The sequence below is a fragment of the Mastomys coucha genome, unplaced genomic scaffold (genome assembly GCF_008632895.1).
Source record: "Mastomys coucha isolate ucsf_1 unplaced genomic scaffold, UCSF_Mcou_1 pScaffold23, whole genome shotgun sequence".
NCBI classification, from domain to species: Eukaryota; Metazoa; Chordata; class Mammalia; order Rodentia; family Muridae; genus Mastomys; species Mastomys coucha.
The window spans coordinates 87,037,238-87,054,630 of NW_022196906.1; the positions used below are offsets into that span (position 1 = coordinate 87,037,238).

Here is a 17,393-nt window from a genome sequence, read left to right on the forward strand (position 1 = left end):
GAAAAGCATCTAAAGTATGTGCAAACAAACCTAATGAAGAGAGATGATAAATTAGTTCACATGGAGCGTATGGATGTCTGTGGCTCATAGGAAATGGCACTACTAGGGGATATGGCCCTGTTGGAGTAGGTGTGGCCTTTTTGGAAGAAGTGTTTTCCTGAGAGTGAGCTTTGAGTTCTCAGATGCTTAAGCCAGGTCCATTGTGGTACTCTCTGTGTCTGCCTATCTGGATATAGAACTCTCACTTTCCTCTCTAGCATCATGTCTGCCTGCATGACACCATGCTTCCCACTATGATTATGACAGACTAAACCTCTGAATTATATACTGAACCCAATTAAATATCTTCATTTATAAGAGTTGCTGTGGCCATGGTATCTCTTCACAGCAATAGAGACCCTAAGTAAGACATGGTGTAAGAGCCAAACATAACAGTGAAATTCTGGAAGCGTTTCATTGGGTTTGGCCCACATGACATTCAATAAGATGAATAAGATGAACCCGACAACAATCTGTATCTGTAAGCATTAAAACAATGATTAAAAAGCATCTGCAATTATATGCTACAAGGGGAAGAAAAGGTATACTGATGACCATAAAAACCAATGCTAAGGTTGAATCACCTTCATATTGGTCGAGCATACCCCTGGTACTCCCAAACAATTCAGACTTTTGCTACTGCTCTTAGGTCGCCACCACAACTAGATAGAAAGACACTGTTGTTGAAGATATCTCATAATTTGCTTTGAGGACACTAAAAAAAATCAATTTGGACTAAATTGGATTTTTCTTCTATAGTGGATGGTTTCCTTAGTGTCAATAGCTACTCTGAAGACTTCTTTAAGAGAATTAATTGCCTTCAAAGTTCCTGTTTCTACTTAATGGCTGACTTTGCCTACCACATTATCAATGCACCAGGCACAATACATCTAGTACTTCAATGATGGCACAACTATACAGGATGTAAACAACTACTTTCCAACTAGATTTGAATTCTATTCCAAAGGAGGACGTTTATGTCTGGTAACGTTACAATAATCAGTAGCCTGAGGATTTGGAAGTCATAGATCCTAGTGGGAAAACTGCAATTATAGTCTTGTCTAACTGAATACATAAAGTTTTATTATTAAATTACCTTCTAAAGATCTACAAGTACATTCAGATTTAAAGAACATTTTTGCTTTGACTTGATCAGGAAAGTTACCCTTTGTATTTAGTGGTCATTATTTTGATTACTCAGAACTAACCAAACTTAGTACCAAAGTACTGAGGCTTAATGATTATCGCTGTAACATGTTTTTTTCAGGGTTCCTAAATACCCTTTACCACTTCCATATCTCAGGGATATCAGAGAAGGAGATGAATGAAGATAAGAACTGGAGAAAGGGAAGAGTGTTTCCAAATTTGTCCTATGGGCATTACATAGCCATTATCATCGTGAATAGCCTTAAATAGTCATAATTATCTTCATGAAACTGTCAGGAGACAAAACCCATTAATGCTCCATAATGGAGGAGGACAGGGACTCATGAAACTGGGCACTAGATACAGAAGACATCATCTGTTCCCAAAGGCTAATAAGTTGTTGTCAGTTGCTAGATGAAATTTTCTCCAGTAGTTTAGCTTCCCATACATTGTCCATACTCCTGTAGGAAACCTTAACCTTTCTTTTGGAAGAAACATCAACAAAATATTAGTTCACTTAACTAGATTTGGTGAAATAATCCTTTGGTTTGGTATTATTGCCCCATTTGAGGTGAATAGACATTTGTTCCTCTTCTTGGGAAACACCTAGAAGAGCAACACATTCTAATAATTTTCCTCAATATTGTATATAATAAAATAAAAACTGACTCTCCAAAAGTATTCACATCCTAATCTCTTTTGCATCAATTAGTTTTCTGGAGATGGGAGGCAGAGGATGATCCTGTGTAAATCAGCTAGGTGCTCCATGTCAATATCCACTCTTCTTCCAAGAGTGAGGAAATGGAGATTTTTTTTACACACTCATAAACATACAGAGGTGGGGGACCAAGTTTAAAAATATTTATCTTGAAGGGTGTGGTCAAGAGTCAAGAAGTACTGGCAGATACTTGAAGACAGGAAAGAAAACTAATAGATTTTCTAGTATTTTTAAATGCTGTAGTACTTACAACAACTTGCCTTTGGCCAAGTCTTCTGACCTCTACAATAAGAAATATGTACATACATACATACATACATACATACATACATACATACATAAATGCATTCACACATTATAATATATATAACAAATATTATATTTGCTTTGAAGCATCAAATGTATGATAATAGCTTGTTACTGCAGCTTCTACACTCTTAAAATATTATCCAAGCATAGTCACCTATCAGCATAACTGAAAGCAAGATTGTCTTAAATGGACCATGCTTTTAGTCTGTTAAGGAGATGTGGGTACAAGTTTAGGTTTTAGCCGAAATCAGCCATATTGGTAACACCTGGTAAGACAGGCACTGTATAGCTTGCTCAGCTTAAGAATTCCTTGCCTTCTCAGAAAGAAAGAAGTTGCACTAATTAAACAATAGTTACATGGATATACTGCTTCATTCTATTTCAAGAATATTTTGTTCTAGAAAAGCCTTTTATGTCAGAAGTTTCTGTTTCTTTTTACAAGTGCTGATGTAAATTTAGTGTAAAATAGTAATCAGTATATTCTTTTCAATGACCTGTCACCTCAAATATGCAAACAGAAGAATAACATTCTATAGAGAGAGCATGAGGGTGTGAGAAGCTCAACATGTGAATTCTCACATGCTTTAATAACTGCCGACTATAAACTCCTGCAAAGGGTCAAAACAATAGAACGATGAGAGAGTGGAACAAAAACACCTAACACTTTTCAATTTGAGTTCAAATAATGAAAATAATTTACAATTGAGCTTTCTTGTTTTGCTTCTGTTCAAGTTTAACTATACTAAATAAAATAAATGATAACCATCTATCATGGATAATCAAACATACAGAGCATGTTATTCCAGCAAAATAAAATTGTACCTGCTTATATTGCAAGAAGAAAAACTAAAATGTATCTATGTACACATATGTAAGTATATATGCACAGTCATACTTTATGAAACTTCTACTATAGTATTATGTGAATTTTAAATTATATTTTAACCTGAATAGATAAATGAACAAAACTCACTTCCCTTGCCAAGACAAGCCTGGAAAGCACATGAGACAAGGAGAAACTTTTATTTTAAAACCAATCCAGAATTGTTCCTGTCTTAAAGAACATCAGGAAAAAAATAGAGAAAAGCCTGAGGAAAAGGAGGTCCAGCAACATGCCCAAACTGGGATTCAGCTTGAGGGAGGGGTGAGGCAAGGCATGACACTATTACTAAGGCTATGATATACTTATAAACAGGGGTCCATCATCACTGCCCAACAAGCAGCTGAAAAAGTCAGATGCAGATATTTATGCCCAAACAATGGACAGAAGCTGCTGAACTCTGTGATTGAATTAGGGAAAATCTGGAAGAAGCTGAGGAGGAGGGTGACCTTATAGGAAAGCCAGCAGTCTCAATTAACCTGGTCCCCAGCATCTCTCAGATACAGCCACCAACCAAGCAGCCTACACCAGCTGATATGAGACCCCAACACACATACATCAGAGGACTTCCGGGTCTGGACTCAGTCATAGAATAGACATCTAACCCTCACTTGTGGCCCCAGGGAGTCGGGGGGTCAGGTCGGGTGGGGTTGGGGGTGGAGGGTGGGGGGAAGAGGTGTGGGATGTGGAACAGTCAGAGGGTAGACAGGGATGGGGGAAAAGGTCAGAACCGTAATTAAAGAGGAAAGAATAAAAAACAAAACAAAACAAAACAAAAACAAAAAACAACAACAAAAAAACTCCAAACAACAAAAAACAAATAAGAACAGCTTAAAGTCAAAAGACCCACAGTAACATGATACAGTATAAGAAAAATCAAAGGAAACTATCCTTAAAGGGAAGTTTAACTATAGACTTTAAAAACCATACCGTTTGATGCAGTGGCCTAAAGACCCAGTGTTTTCTCAATACCTGTTGTACCTCTAAGCCTGCTTGCAGGATACTCCTTGACTTCTAACTCCCTTTCTTTTCTCCTTTCTTCCCCCTTTCCCATTCTCCATTTGCTATTCACACTTGGCAGTCTTCCCCATTTTTACCTTGTACTTCCAACTCTTTGTCATTGCTGAGTTCCTTTCTGGGTCCACTTCAGAATTTATATTAATTTTAATTTTGTGTGTGTGTGTGGTGTGTATATGTGTGTGTGTGTGTGTGTGAGAGAGAGAGAGAGAGAGAGAGAGAGAGAAAGAGAGAGACAGACAGACAGACAGACAGACAGACAGAGACAGAGAGAAACAAAGATAGAGAGAGACAAAGGCAAAGAGACAGAGACAGAGGCAGAGAGACAGAGAGAGACAGATACACAGAAAGAGAACTTGTGGAAGCCAAAAATGTTGGATCATCTTGCAGCTGCTGTTACAGTCATTTGTGAGCCACTGTTATGGGTCCACTCAACCAATCTCAGGCTTTTGGAAGAATAATACATGCACTTAAGTGCTGAGCAATCTCTCTAGCTTGCCAATCCCCCTAACCCAAGTCTATTTTATAATCTGTTTACCTATAAAACTAAGAAAGTGCCAAAGGACCCTGATAGTAAATGTGAATTAGCAGAGAGAAGGTAGAACCATCGGCACAAACTTTGAGATCTTTAACAGCTGGCTGATGTTTACATGTTGTTGCTGTAAATGTTTGTAACTAAATTTTTCCAAAGCCTTTAGTATATTCTGACACCTTCCAGATGTATATGTTAACAGTGGGGGATAGGATGATGTTAACAGTGGGGCATAGGATGAGGCTTGCTAGAATGTGGTATTCTCATCTTTGCATATTTTAATGATTTGTTCATAAGAAAAGGCAGCCATCACTCACACTTAGTTATATAGTTTTTGAAAAGTATGCTTTCTCACTGTGTTATGAAAAGGAGAACTATGAATGCCATCTTGTCTTATTAATATTATTTCATTGAAACAATAAAAATATAGAGAAAGCAGGTATTCCCATTGGTACAGGTGCAAACAAGGACTGTTATATACAAACTGTTATCGTTGGTCTGTCTATTTTAAGCCCTCCAGTCAATCTTTACTAATCATAGCAATCAAGTGGCTGCTTCTTATTGATTACTGTCAGCATTACTTAACAACATCCTAACATTATCTATGAAATAAACCTAGTACTTGTGCTTTCTGACTGCTACACGTGAGATTATTTCATTTCTGTGAGGAGAGATGCATAGCGATATTTGTTGACTAATAATAAAATGTTCAGGTAGGACATAGACTCTGTGAGCATTATCACACCTCCCAAAGGATGAATTCTGTCCTGTTCTAGCAAGTTGTTTGTTTTTCTGGATCACAACTAAAGCCAAGAATGAATAAATAAGTAAATAAACATTTTCATTTCTGTTCACAATATTGTACAGCTGCTATTGAAATTTGGAAACTATAGATGGAAATACATGAATAACCCTGACAAGGACACAAAGAAAGGGGGAGACTCAACACTCATGGGAATAAAAAATTGTTCATTGTAGCAATGGCTACAGTTGCTAAGAAATTAAAGGAATTTAGAGGAATTTCTATTGCTTAAATAGATAAAATCTTGCATGTGGACTTTGTGGAATTCTATTTAACCATACAATGAACACAGTCCTGTCATTGGTGAAAATGTGTATGGGTATGGGGAAATATTCAACGAACAGAAAGACGATTGTCAATCTCACACCAATGAGAGTAGATTGTACTCAACAGATGCCAAGCAAAGAGGGAGAGGCAAGAATGAGAAAGAGTGGGTAGTGTGAGCTGACTGGCTGAGAGATGAGGACAAGGCTTTCTGGTGAACCAAGCCTACGAGGGTGATTAATGGATGCTTGTGTTTTGTCTTAAGTAAGAAAAAAAGTCGTGAAACTTCTCAATATCCGTGTCTTAGTTACGGTTTTATTGCTGTGAACAGACACCATGCCCAAGCAACTCCTACAAAGACAACATTTAACTGGGGCTGGGTTACATGTTCAGAGGTTCAGTCTATTATCATCAAGATGGAAGCATGGCAGCTTCCAGGCAAGCATGGTATAGGCAGAGCTGAGAGTTCTACATCTTCCTCTGAAGGCTGTTAGCAGAATACTGGCTTCCAGGCAGCTAGGATGGGGTTCTTAAAGCTCACACCCACAGTGACACACTTACTCCAACAAGGCCACACCTACTCCAGCAGAGCCACAACTTTTAATTTTGCCACTCCTTGGGCCAAGCATACATAAATCATCCCAATCAGTAAACAATCAGTATTTGGGAAGGTATATGTGCTTCTTCTGGTTTAAATATCACACAGTCTATATATGTACCACAGCATCATCCTTCCTCCATTCTTGTGTACTGTGTGTGGATATGATGCATCTTCTAGACTGACTGCTAAGCATAATTCCATCAACATTTCTTTCCAGCTCCCTTCTCTCCAGCTAAAAAGGAAATGTAATAAATGTAGTAAAAGGGCAAGTTATAAAGAATATTTTCTTCGTTAACAACTGTACTTGTTTAATTTTATGTGAAATTGTAAGATTTATTTGCTGTCCTGTAATGATGATTGTCTAAGAAAAGGAAAGCTTATATCAGATATAAAAGGTAAGGAAATGATTTCAAACCTAGTGATATTTAACATGGATTGGTAACCTGGAAAAATCAATGAAAGAAAAAAAATGTTAGAATCATCCAGAAAAATGTAGTACGACAACACAACATAAAGATTAGTCTGAATTTTGAGTAGTCTAAGAGCAAACTTAAAAACATAAAATTATATCTTGATTTTTTTTTTACTTTTTTATTATATATTTCCTTTATTTACATTTCAAATGTTCTCCAGTTTCCAGGCTTCCCCTCCGAGAAACCCCCTATTTCCTCCCCCTGCTCACCAACCCACCCTCTCCTGCTTTCTGGCCCCAGAATTCCCCTATACTGGGACATAGAGCCTTCACAGGACCAAGGGCCTCTCCTCCCATTGATGACCGATTAGGCCATCCTCTGCTACATATGCAGCTGGAGCCATGGGTCCCACCATGTGTACTCTTTGGTTGGTGGTTTAGTCCCTAGGGACTCTGGGGGTGCTGGTTAGTTCATGTTGTTCCTCCTATTGGGCTCCAACTCCATTCAGCTCTCTGGTTCCTTTCTCAAGCTCCTTCATTTGGGGACCCTGTGCTCAGTCCAATGGATACTATGAGCATCCACTTCTGGATTTCTCAGGCACTGGCAGAGCCTCTCAGGAGACAGCTATATCAGGCTCCTGTCAGCAAGCACTTGTTGGCATCCACAATAGTGTCTGGGTTTGGTGATTGTATATGGGAAAGATCCCCTGGTGGAGCAGTCTCTGGGTTGTCATTCCTTCAGTCTCTGCTCCACACATTGTCTCTGTAACTCTTTCCATGGGTATTTTGTTCCCCCTTCTAAGAAGGATTGAAGAATCCACACTTTGATCTTCCTTCTTCTTGAGTTTCATGTGGTTTGTGGATTGTATCTTGAGTATTCCGAGCTCAGGCTAATATTCACTTATCAGTGAATGTATATCATGTGTTCTCTTTTGTGATTGGGGTTACCTCACTCAAGATGATATCTTCCAGATCCAACCATTTGCCTAAGAATTTCATAAATTCATTGTTTTAATAGATGAGTAGTACTCCATCATGTAAATGCACCACATTTTCTGTATCCATTTCTCTGTTGAGGGGCATCTCGTTTTTTTCCAGCTTTTAGCTATTATAAATTAAGGCTGCTCTGAACATAGTGGAGCATGTATCCTTATTTCTTGTTAGAATATCTTCTGGGTATATGCCCAGGAGTGGTATTGCTGGGCCGTCTGGTGGTACTATGTCCAATTTTCTCAGGAACCACCAAACTGATTTCTAGAGTAGTTGTAGCAGTTTGCAATGCCACCACCAATGGAGGTGTGTTCCTCATTCTCCACTACCTCAACAGCATCTGCTATCACCTGAGTTTTTCATCTTATCCATTCCAACTGGTGTGAGGTAGAATCTCAGGGTTGTTTTGATTTGCATTTCCCTAGTGACTAAGAATGTTTAACATTTATTTTTTTATTTTTATTTTTATTTATTTATTTATTTATTTTTTGAGATAGGGTTTCTCTATGTAGCCCTGGCTGTCCTGGAACTCACTTTGTAGACCAGGCTGGCCTCGAACACAGAAATCAGCCTACCTCTGCCTCCCAAGTGCTGGGAGTAAAGGTGTGCGCCATCACTGCCCAGGTGATGTTCAACATTTATTTAGGTGCTTCTCAGCCATTCAGTATTCCTCAGTTGAGAGTTTTGTGTTTAGTTCTGTACCCCATTTCTAATAGGTTATTTGATTCTCTGAAGTCTGACTTCTTGGATTTTTTTTTTTGTATATATTCGATATTAGCCCTTAATTCCATGTAGGATTGGCAAAGATCTTTTCCCAATCTGTTGGTTGCCTTTTTGTCTTATTGACAGTGTCCTTTGAAATTTTATGAGGTCCCATTGTGGATTCTTGATCTTACAGCACAAGTCATTGGTGTTCTGTTCAGGAATTTTTCCTCTGTGCCCATATGTCTGTGACTCTTCCCCACTTTCTCCTCTATTAGTTTCAGTGTATCTGATTTTATGTGGAGGTCCTTGATCCACTTGGACTTGAGCTTTGCACAATAAGATAAGAATGGATCAATTTGCATTCGTCTACATGCTGACTGCCAGTTGAGCCTGCATCATTTGTTGAAAATGCTGACTTTTTTCCACTGGATGGTTTTAGCTCCTTTGTGAAAGATCAAGTAACCATAGGTGTGTAGGTTCATTTCTGGGTCTTCAATTCTATTCCATTGCTCTACCTGCCTGCCATTGTACCAATACCATGCAGTTTTTATCACAATTATTTTTGTAGTAGAGCTTGAGGTCAGGGATGGAGATTCTACCTGAATTTCTTTTATTGTTGAGAATAGTTTTAGCTATCCTAGGTTTTTTGTTATTCCAGATGAATTTGCAAATTGCTCTTTCTAATTCTGAAGAATTGAGTTGGATTTTTGATTGCAATTGCATTGATTGTAGATTTCTTTCAGCAAGATGGCCATTTTTACTATATTAATCCTGCCAATCCATGAGCATGGGAGATCTTTCCATCTTCTGAGATCTTCTTCAATTTCTTTCTTCAGAGAATTGAAGTTCTTGTCATACAGATTTTTTCACTTGCTTAGTTAGAGTCACACCAAGGTATTTTATATTATTTGTGACTATTGTGAAGGGTATTGTTTCTCTAATTTCTTTCTCAGTTTGTTTGTCCTTTATGTAGAGGAAAGCCACTGATATGCTTGAGTTAATTTTATATCCAGCTACTTTGCTGAAGTTGTTTATCAGGTTTAGGAGTTCTCTGGTAGAATTTTTGGGATCACTTAAGTATACTATCATATCATCAGCAAATAGTGATAATTTGACTTCTTCCTTTCCAGTTTGTATCCCTTTGATCTCCTTTTGTTGTCTAAGTACTCTGGCTAGGACTTCAAGTACTATATTGAACAGGTAGGGAGAGAGTGGTCACCCTTGTCTAGTCCCTGATTTTAGTGGGATTGCTTCTAGTTTCTATTTAGTTTGATGTTGGCTACTGGTTTGCTGTATATTGCTTTTCCTATGTTTAGGTATGGGACTTGAATTCCTGATCTTTCCAAGACTTTTATAATGCAAGGGTATTGGATTTGTCAAATGCTTTCTCAGCATCTAATGAAATGATTATGTTTTTTTCTTTGAGTTTGTTTATATAGTGGATTATTATGATGGATTTCTATATATTGTACCATCCCTGAGTCTCTAGGATGAAGCTTACTTGATCATGATTGATGATCATTTCAATATGTTCTTGGATTTAATTTGCAAGAATTTTATTCAGTATTTTTTGCCTTGATATTCATAAGGGAAATTGGTTTGAAGTTTTCTTTCTTTGTTAGGTCTTTGTGTGGTTTAGGTTTCATGGTAATTGTGGCTTCAGAGAATGAGTTGGGTAGAGTACCTTCTTTTTCTATTTTACAAAATAGTCTGAGAAGTATTTTTACTAGGTCTTCTTTGAAGGTCTGATAGAGCTCTGCACTAAATCCATCTGGTCCTGGGCTTTTTTTGGTTGGGAGACTATTAATGATTTTTTTCTATTTCTTTAGTGGATATGGGACTGTTTAGAGCATTTATCTGATCTTGATTTAACTTTGGTTCCTGGTATCTGTCTAGAAAATTGTCCATTTCATCCAGGTTTTCCAGTTTTGTTGAGTATAGTCTTTTGGAGTAGTATCTCACGATTTTTTTTCTTTTTTTTTTCTTTTCTATTTTTGGTTTTTCGAGACAGGGTTTCTCTGTGTAGCCCTGGCTGTCCTGGAACTCACTCTGTAGACCAGGCTGGCCTCAAACTCAGAAATCTGCCTGCCTCTGCCTCGCAAGTGCTGGGATTGAAGGCGCGCGCCACCACCACCCGGCTACAATTTTTTTTATTTCCTCAGTTTCTGTTGTTATATCTACCTTTTCATTTCTGATTTTGTTAATTAGGATACTGCCTCTGTCCCCTCTAGTTAGTCTGGCTAAGAGTTTATCTATTTTGTTGATTTTTTCAAAGAACCAGTTCCTGGTTTGGTTGGTCCTTTGTATAGTTCTCTTTTTTTCCATTTGGTTGATTTCAGTCCACTTGGTTTGATTATTTCCTGCCTTTGACTTCTCTTGGGTGAATTTGCTTCTTTTGTTCTAGAGCTTTCAGATGTGCTGTCAAAATGCTTATGTATGCTCTCCAGTTTCTTTTTGGAGGCACTCAGTGCTATGAGTTTTCCTCTTAGGACTGCTTTCATTGTGTCCCATAAGGTTGGATATGCTGGGGCTTCATTTTCAACTCTAAAAAGTCTTTAATTTCTTCCTTTACCAAGTTATCAGTAAGTAAGAGTTGTTCAGCTTCCACATTTATTTGGACTTTCTATTGTTTATGTTGTTTTTGAGGACCAGCCTTAGTCCATGATGATCTGATGGGATACATGGAATGGTTTCAATCTTTTTGTATCTGTTGATGCCTGTTTTGTGACCAATTATATGATCAGTTTTGGAGAAGGTACCATGTGGTACTGAGAAGAAGGTATATCCTTTTGTTTTAGTGTAAAATGCTCTATAGATATCTGTTAAATCCATTTGTTTCATAACCTCTGTTAGTTTCACTGTAATTTAGTTTCTGTTTCCAATGATCTGTACATTGATGAGAATGGGGTGTTGACGTCTCCCACTATTATTGTGTGTGGTACAATGTTTCCTTTGAGCTTTAGTAAAGTTTCTTTTATAAATGTGAATGCCCTTGTATTTGGAGCATAGATGTGCAGAACTGAGAGTTCATCTTGGCAGATTTTACCTTTGATGAATATGAAGTGTCCTGCAACATCTTTTTTTATAACTTTAGTTTTAAAGTCAATTTTATTCAATATTAGAATGGTGTCTTAGTCAAGGTTTCTGTTCCTGTACAAACATCATGACCAAGAAGCAAGTTGGGGAGGAAAGGGTTTATTCAGCTTACTTCCACATTGCTGTTGATCACCAAAGGAAGTCAGGACTGGAACTCAAGCAGGTCAGGAAACAGGAGCCGATGCAGAACCATGGAGGGATTTTTCTTACTGGCTTGCTTGAGTTCCAGTCCTGACTTCCTTTGGTGATAAACAGCAATGTGGAAGTAAGCTAAATAAACCCTTTACTCCCCAACTTGCTTCTTGGTCATGATGTTTGTGCAGGAATAGAAACCCTGACTAAGACAAATTAGTACCAGGAGTGGGGTATTCCTGTGACAACCTGACCATGTTTTGGGGAGGATTGTGGAAGGACTTTGGAACTTTGAGCTAGAAGAGCCATTGGTTGTTAGGAACTCTGTAGGTTGTTCTGTAGGAGCTTGGAAGATCATGTTGAGAACAGTGCAAAAGATGAAGGGCTGGCTTGTGAAATTTCAGAGGGAAAATTAAAGACTCTTATCAGGGCCATGTTGTTTTGATTGTGAAGATTCTGTGGTTTTGATTAGCTGGGGCTGAAGTATCAGCTGTGATTAACAAGATACCAGAACTACTAAAGCGAAAACTTTGCATTACTGGGACTATTGATGCTGGTTAGCTGGAGCTAAGAAATTAGCAGTGATTAAGAAGAAACCAGCATCATTGAGGTGACATCTTTTGTATTTTCTGAGAGCACAAAGAGGCTGTGTGCCAGAGATAGCCAAGGTTGTACCTTGTGCAGCAGGACATGGTAATGTGTAAGAGTCACCCAGGTGGTACTGGTTTTGAAAGCATGAAGGGGTCATGAAGAGCAGCTGAGGCTTGGCATAGTGAGAGGCCATGGAAGGCCATTGATGAAGAGGAAGCCTCAGTTTGCAGTTGATGGCCCAGTACTGAAGGGATTGTGCAAAGGTGTTGAGGTGTGGCACCATGAAGAGAGCCTATGTGAGTCTATTGGTGAAGCCTAGTTGCAATGGAAGACCCCAGCATACTGGAGATTCCTGTGCCATGAGATGATCACCAAGAACAGCAGCAGCAGTGGAGTAGATGAACCTGAGCTTAGAGTGCTACAGAGGGCAGAGCTGGAGAAGTAACACCATCCCTTTGGAGGACCCTAGAAGATCGTATGTGAATCCCAGACATTGAAAGAAGTAGTAACACTGAAATTGCCTTGGAGATCCCAAGATGTTCGAAATGCCAGAGCCATGGGCTATCTGCTGAGGAAAGCTGCTAACAGGAAGTGGGACCAACCCAAGAAATGAAGTTTGTTGCAGTCAACAAAGATGAAAAAGGAGTCGGAGATCTGAAGATTGCTTTGACATCAGACATGGAGATGCAGAGTTTAGAATTTGCCCATCTGGTTTCCTATCTTGCTCTGGGGATTACAGTTAAGTAATCTTGGATGATGGATCTCAGAAAAGACTTTGAACATTGGACTTTTAACATTCTTGAGACTGCTATAGACTGTGGGGACTTTGAAGTTGGACTAAATGTACTTTTTATTATGCTATGGCCAGATATGGGCCCCCCATAGACTCATGTGATTGAACAAGTCTATGGAGGCCAGGGAGTGGAATGTGCTGGTTTGTATATACTCAGCCCAGGGAGTGGCACTATTAGGTGTGGTCCTGTTGAAGTAGGTGTGTTACTGTGGCTATAATGCCCTCACTCTAGCTTCGTGGAAGTCAGTCTTCTACTAGCAGCCTTCAGATGTAGGTGTAGAACTCTCAGCTCTGCCTGTACCATGCCTACCTAGATGCCTCTGTGCTCCTACCTCAATACTGGACTGAACCTCTGAACCTATAAGCTAGCTCCAAATATATGGAAAGAGAAAATGTTGATCTCACTTGTGTCCTGGGGTCAGAACACTTCCTGGAGACAAGCTTTCTCCTGGCAAGACCAGTCAGTGCAGAGGGCTTTGGAACAGCCCCACCTTCTGGGTTCTGATGGAGGCAGGAAGGACCCTGTCCCAGTTAATCAGCCTCTTCTTTGGCCTGTGTGTTCCTGGATGGTTCTGCCTTGACAGTCACCAAAGAAAAAATTCTATCTTGACTTTTTTTGCAAAGAACAACAAATGAGAACAATAATATCCAATGAATTTAAAATTGATTAAGTAATGTTTAGTGAATTAATGTCTGAAATTTGCAAGTTAGCCTAAAAGTGTCTACTGGTACAACGAGTTTCTGTATTTCATAATAAAAAATATATTCAATGATTTATGAAGTTTTTATAGTGCAAAATTTCTAGCCAGTACTTTGGGATATTTGTACAATGATATAAGACATGAAGTACTAATTAAATTATGATGTTAATTATTCTTTGTAATTGTGCTCATTTGAAAGATTTAATTTGTAAAGTAATTTCATTTGTAAACAAGTACTCTGGAGGCTGTATGGCTGGCTCAGTGGGTAAAGTACTGGCCATAGAAATATGAAAACTTGATTATGGTTTCTCAACAGACATTTACAAATGTGGCTGATAGCTCTAATTCCACTGCTGGAGAATACCAAGGACTTATCTGCAAGCCAGGATAGTGCCAGGTTCATTGACATATCTTGTCTCCAAATAGTACGTTGGAATGTGATAGTGTGACACACTGAATGTTGACCACTGGCCTCCTTATAGGCACACATGGGCATACACATAAACATAGACAAACAAAACAAAACAAAACAAAACAAAAGACCCAAGGCAAAACAGAAAAACAAAAACAAAACAATAAACAAGCATCTGGGGGGGAGGGTTGTGCAGCAAACTTTATTGATGGCACTGAAGAGAGTAGTGAGGGCTCCCTAGGCCCCTCCTTTAATTATGGGGATCTGGGATGGAAATTGTTAGGGAGATGCTCAGTGTTTGGTGCAGAGTTGGGACAGGGGCTCCTCAGCAAATGAGGGCTTCTCTCTTGCTCTCAGTGTCCTTGCTGGGATGGGTGGTCCAGGGTTTCTTATTCCTTGGAGGCCATGTAGGCCATGAGGTCCACCATTTGTTGCTATAGCTGTATCCATTGTCATACCAGGAAATGAGCTTTACAAAGTTGTCATTGAGAGCAATGCCATCCCTAGCATCAAATGTAGAAGAGTTGCTGCTGAAGTCACAGGAGACAACCTGGTCCCCAGTTTAGCCCAGGATGCCCTGTAGTGGGCCCTCAGATGCCTGTTCCACTACATTCTTGATCATCATGGCAGGTTTCTCCAGGAGGCATGTCAGATCCACAACAGATACCTTGGGGCTAGGAACATAGAAGGCCATGGCAGTGAACTTTCCATTCAGCTCTGGGATGGCCTTGCCCACAGCCTTGGCAGCACCAGCAGATGCAGGAATGATGTTCTGAGCAGCCCCACAGCTAATCACGCCACAGCTTTCCAGAGAGACCATCCACAGTCTTCTGAGTGGCGGTGATGGCATGGACCATGGTCATGAGCCCTTCCATGATGCCAAAGTTTTCATGATAACCTTGGCCAGGGGAGCTAAGCAGTTGGTGGTGCAGGATGCATTGCTGACAATCTTGAGTGACTTGTCATATTTCTCATGGTTCACACCCATCACAAACATAGGGGCATTGACAGAAGGGGCAGAGATGATGACCCTATGGCCCGACCCTTCAAGTGGGCCCCGGCCTTCTCCATGGTGGTGAAGATTCCAGTAGACTGCATGACATACCCAGCACAAGCATTACCCTAGTTGGTGTTAGCAGGATCTCGCTCATGGAAGATGGTGATGGGCTTCCTGTTGATGAGAAGCTTCCCATTCTCAGCCTTGACTATGCTGTGCTTTTGAATTTGCCATGAGTAGAGTCATACTGGAACATGTAGACCACGTAGTTGAGGTCAATGAAGGGGTCGTTGATGGCAACAATCTTCACTTTGCCAACTACGGAGCAGAAGGCAGCCCTGATAACCATGTGCCAAATATGGCCAAATCTGTTCACACCAACCTTCACCATCTTGTCGACAGGATAAGGCTGGCAATGCATGAGAAGATGTGGCTGTCTCTGGAACAGTGGGGGGAGCAGAGAGCCTAAACAAGTATTTTTAAGAGAGCATGTTGTATGTTTTACCTTCCTTGTGCTATTTCAGTAGGTGTTAATAGATCTGGTTTTCTGATACACTATGCAATATGAACTGTTTATGCCTTTTAATTCAATGTAAACTCCCCAGCCTGAGGTTGATCCTTATATGCAATAACTTTTAGTATCTATTACCCTGCCAGGTTAAAAATAAAATATCCTGTGCAAAAGTTTGCTGCTCTTGGCAAAAGATTTGAAGCTTTATTTGACATCTTGGTAAATGCCTTTGAATTTGTGTTTATTGATTGCACATGATTAAGGCCCTATTTGTTCAAATATTCTGGGATTACAGCTTTGAGGGAAAAGCCTGTAGTGTTCTCTTCTTGATCTCTCTCAGTCTAAGAAACTTTAATTTGCCATTTCAGTAAGTTTCTTAGTTTGTTTTGACCTTGTACTTTACCTACATCAGTGCACAAATGCATACGTGTGCATAAGCATGTGTGTGTGTGTGTGTGTGTGTGTGTGTGTGTGTGTTTGTGTCTGTGTATTTGCATGCATGTATTTGGACTATGTGTGCGGTATGTACGTTTGTATATGTGTTTGTATCGTAGTCTTGTATTATTTTATCTTAACAACATGGGGTATTTCAGTTAACTCTACAAGTAATTACACTTATATTGAAATATTAATATGGGTATTGAGGCCAAATTATAAGTACCTATTCTATCTAATAGCACAGAATCTTCCATGTTTTGAAAGTGAAATCATCATAGGCTCATGAGTTTTCATCTTGGTACATTTTAGTAAGTTGTAGAACTTCTGAGACATGGGACCAACCTTGTGTAGGTGGTTCATTGGGGAGTCTATGGAGGAATGGGCCATGATATTTATAGTCTACATCCCTTCCTGTCTTGTTTTTGCTTCATGATCTATCAGGTGTGAAAATGTAGCACCAGATTTCTGCTTCAAATCATTTGTACCACCAATGCTTCCCCACAGTGATGGACTGTATCCTCAAGCCATGAGCCAAAATTAATCCTTATTCTCATGAGTAGCTCTCCAGGTATTTGATCATTGTAGATGAAAAAATGAACTAATAAATCACTCCTCACTTGAGAAGACCTTGGCCCTGTGAAGGTTCTATGCCCCAGTATAGGGGAATGCCAGGGCCAGGAAGTAGGAGAGGGTGAGGTGGTGAGCAGGGGGAGGGGGAAGGGAACAGGGGATTGTTTTAGCTTTTGTTTTAGTTTTTTTTTCTTATTTTATTTTCTTTTTCTTTTCTCTTTTGGAAGGGAAGCTGGGAAAGGAGATATTGTAAATAAAAATAATCTAATAAAAAAATAAATCACTCCTCTCATTACTTACTCAATGTTGAATCTATGTAACCTTGAAAATTAATCAATAAACCACAGCAGAAGACCTGGAGGAAAAAAACAAAGAATTAAGTCTCATTACTTTACAAACCTGGTAAAATTAGGATGCTATGTTAATGAAAGGTATTTGTATCAGAATATGCATAGGGGTATATTTATTATGGAATAAGAAGTAAAAAGTATCACAAAACCAGCAACCTAGGGGAATCAGGAGGAAACACTCCTTTGAAGATATTTAATCGGACTTAATGTAGCTTACGCACACACACACACACACACACACACACACTATATATATATATATATATATATATATATATATATATATATATATATATATATATATATATATATATATTACATTCATTGTATTGCAACACCAGTTCCCCAATAAAAGCCTCTTTCAAAAATTCTTTTTTTTTTCTGATG

The 17,393-nt window shown here is 39.1% G+C and overlaps 1 pseudogene; it reads right to left on the reverse strand.

Moving 5' to 3' along the window:
- Positions 1-14,529: 14,529 nt before the first annotated feature.
- LOC116072762 lies at positions 14,530-15,528 on the reverse strand (annotated as a pseudogene).
- Positions 15,529-17,393: the final 1,865 nt, after the last annotated feature.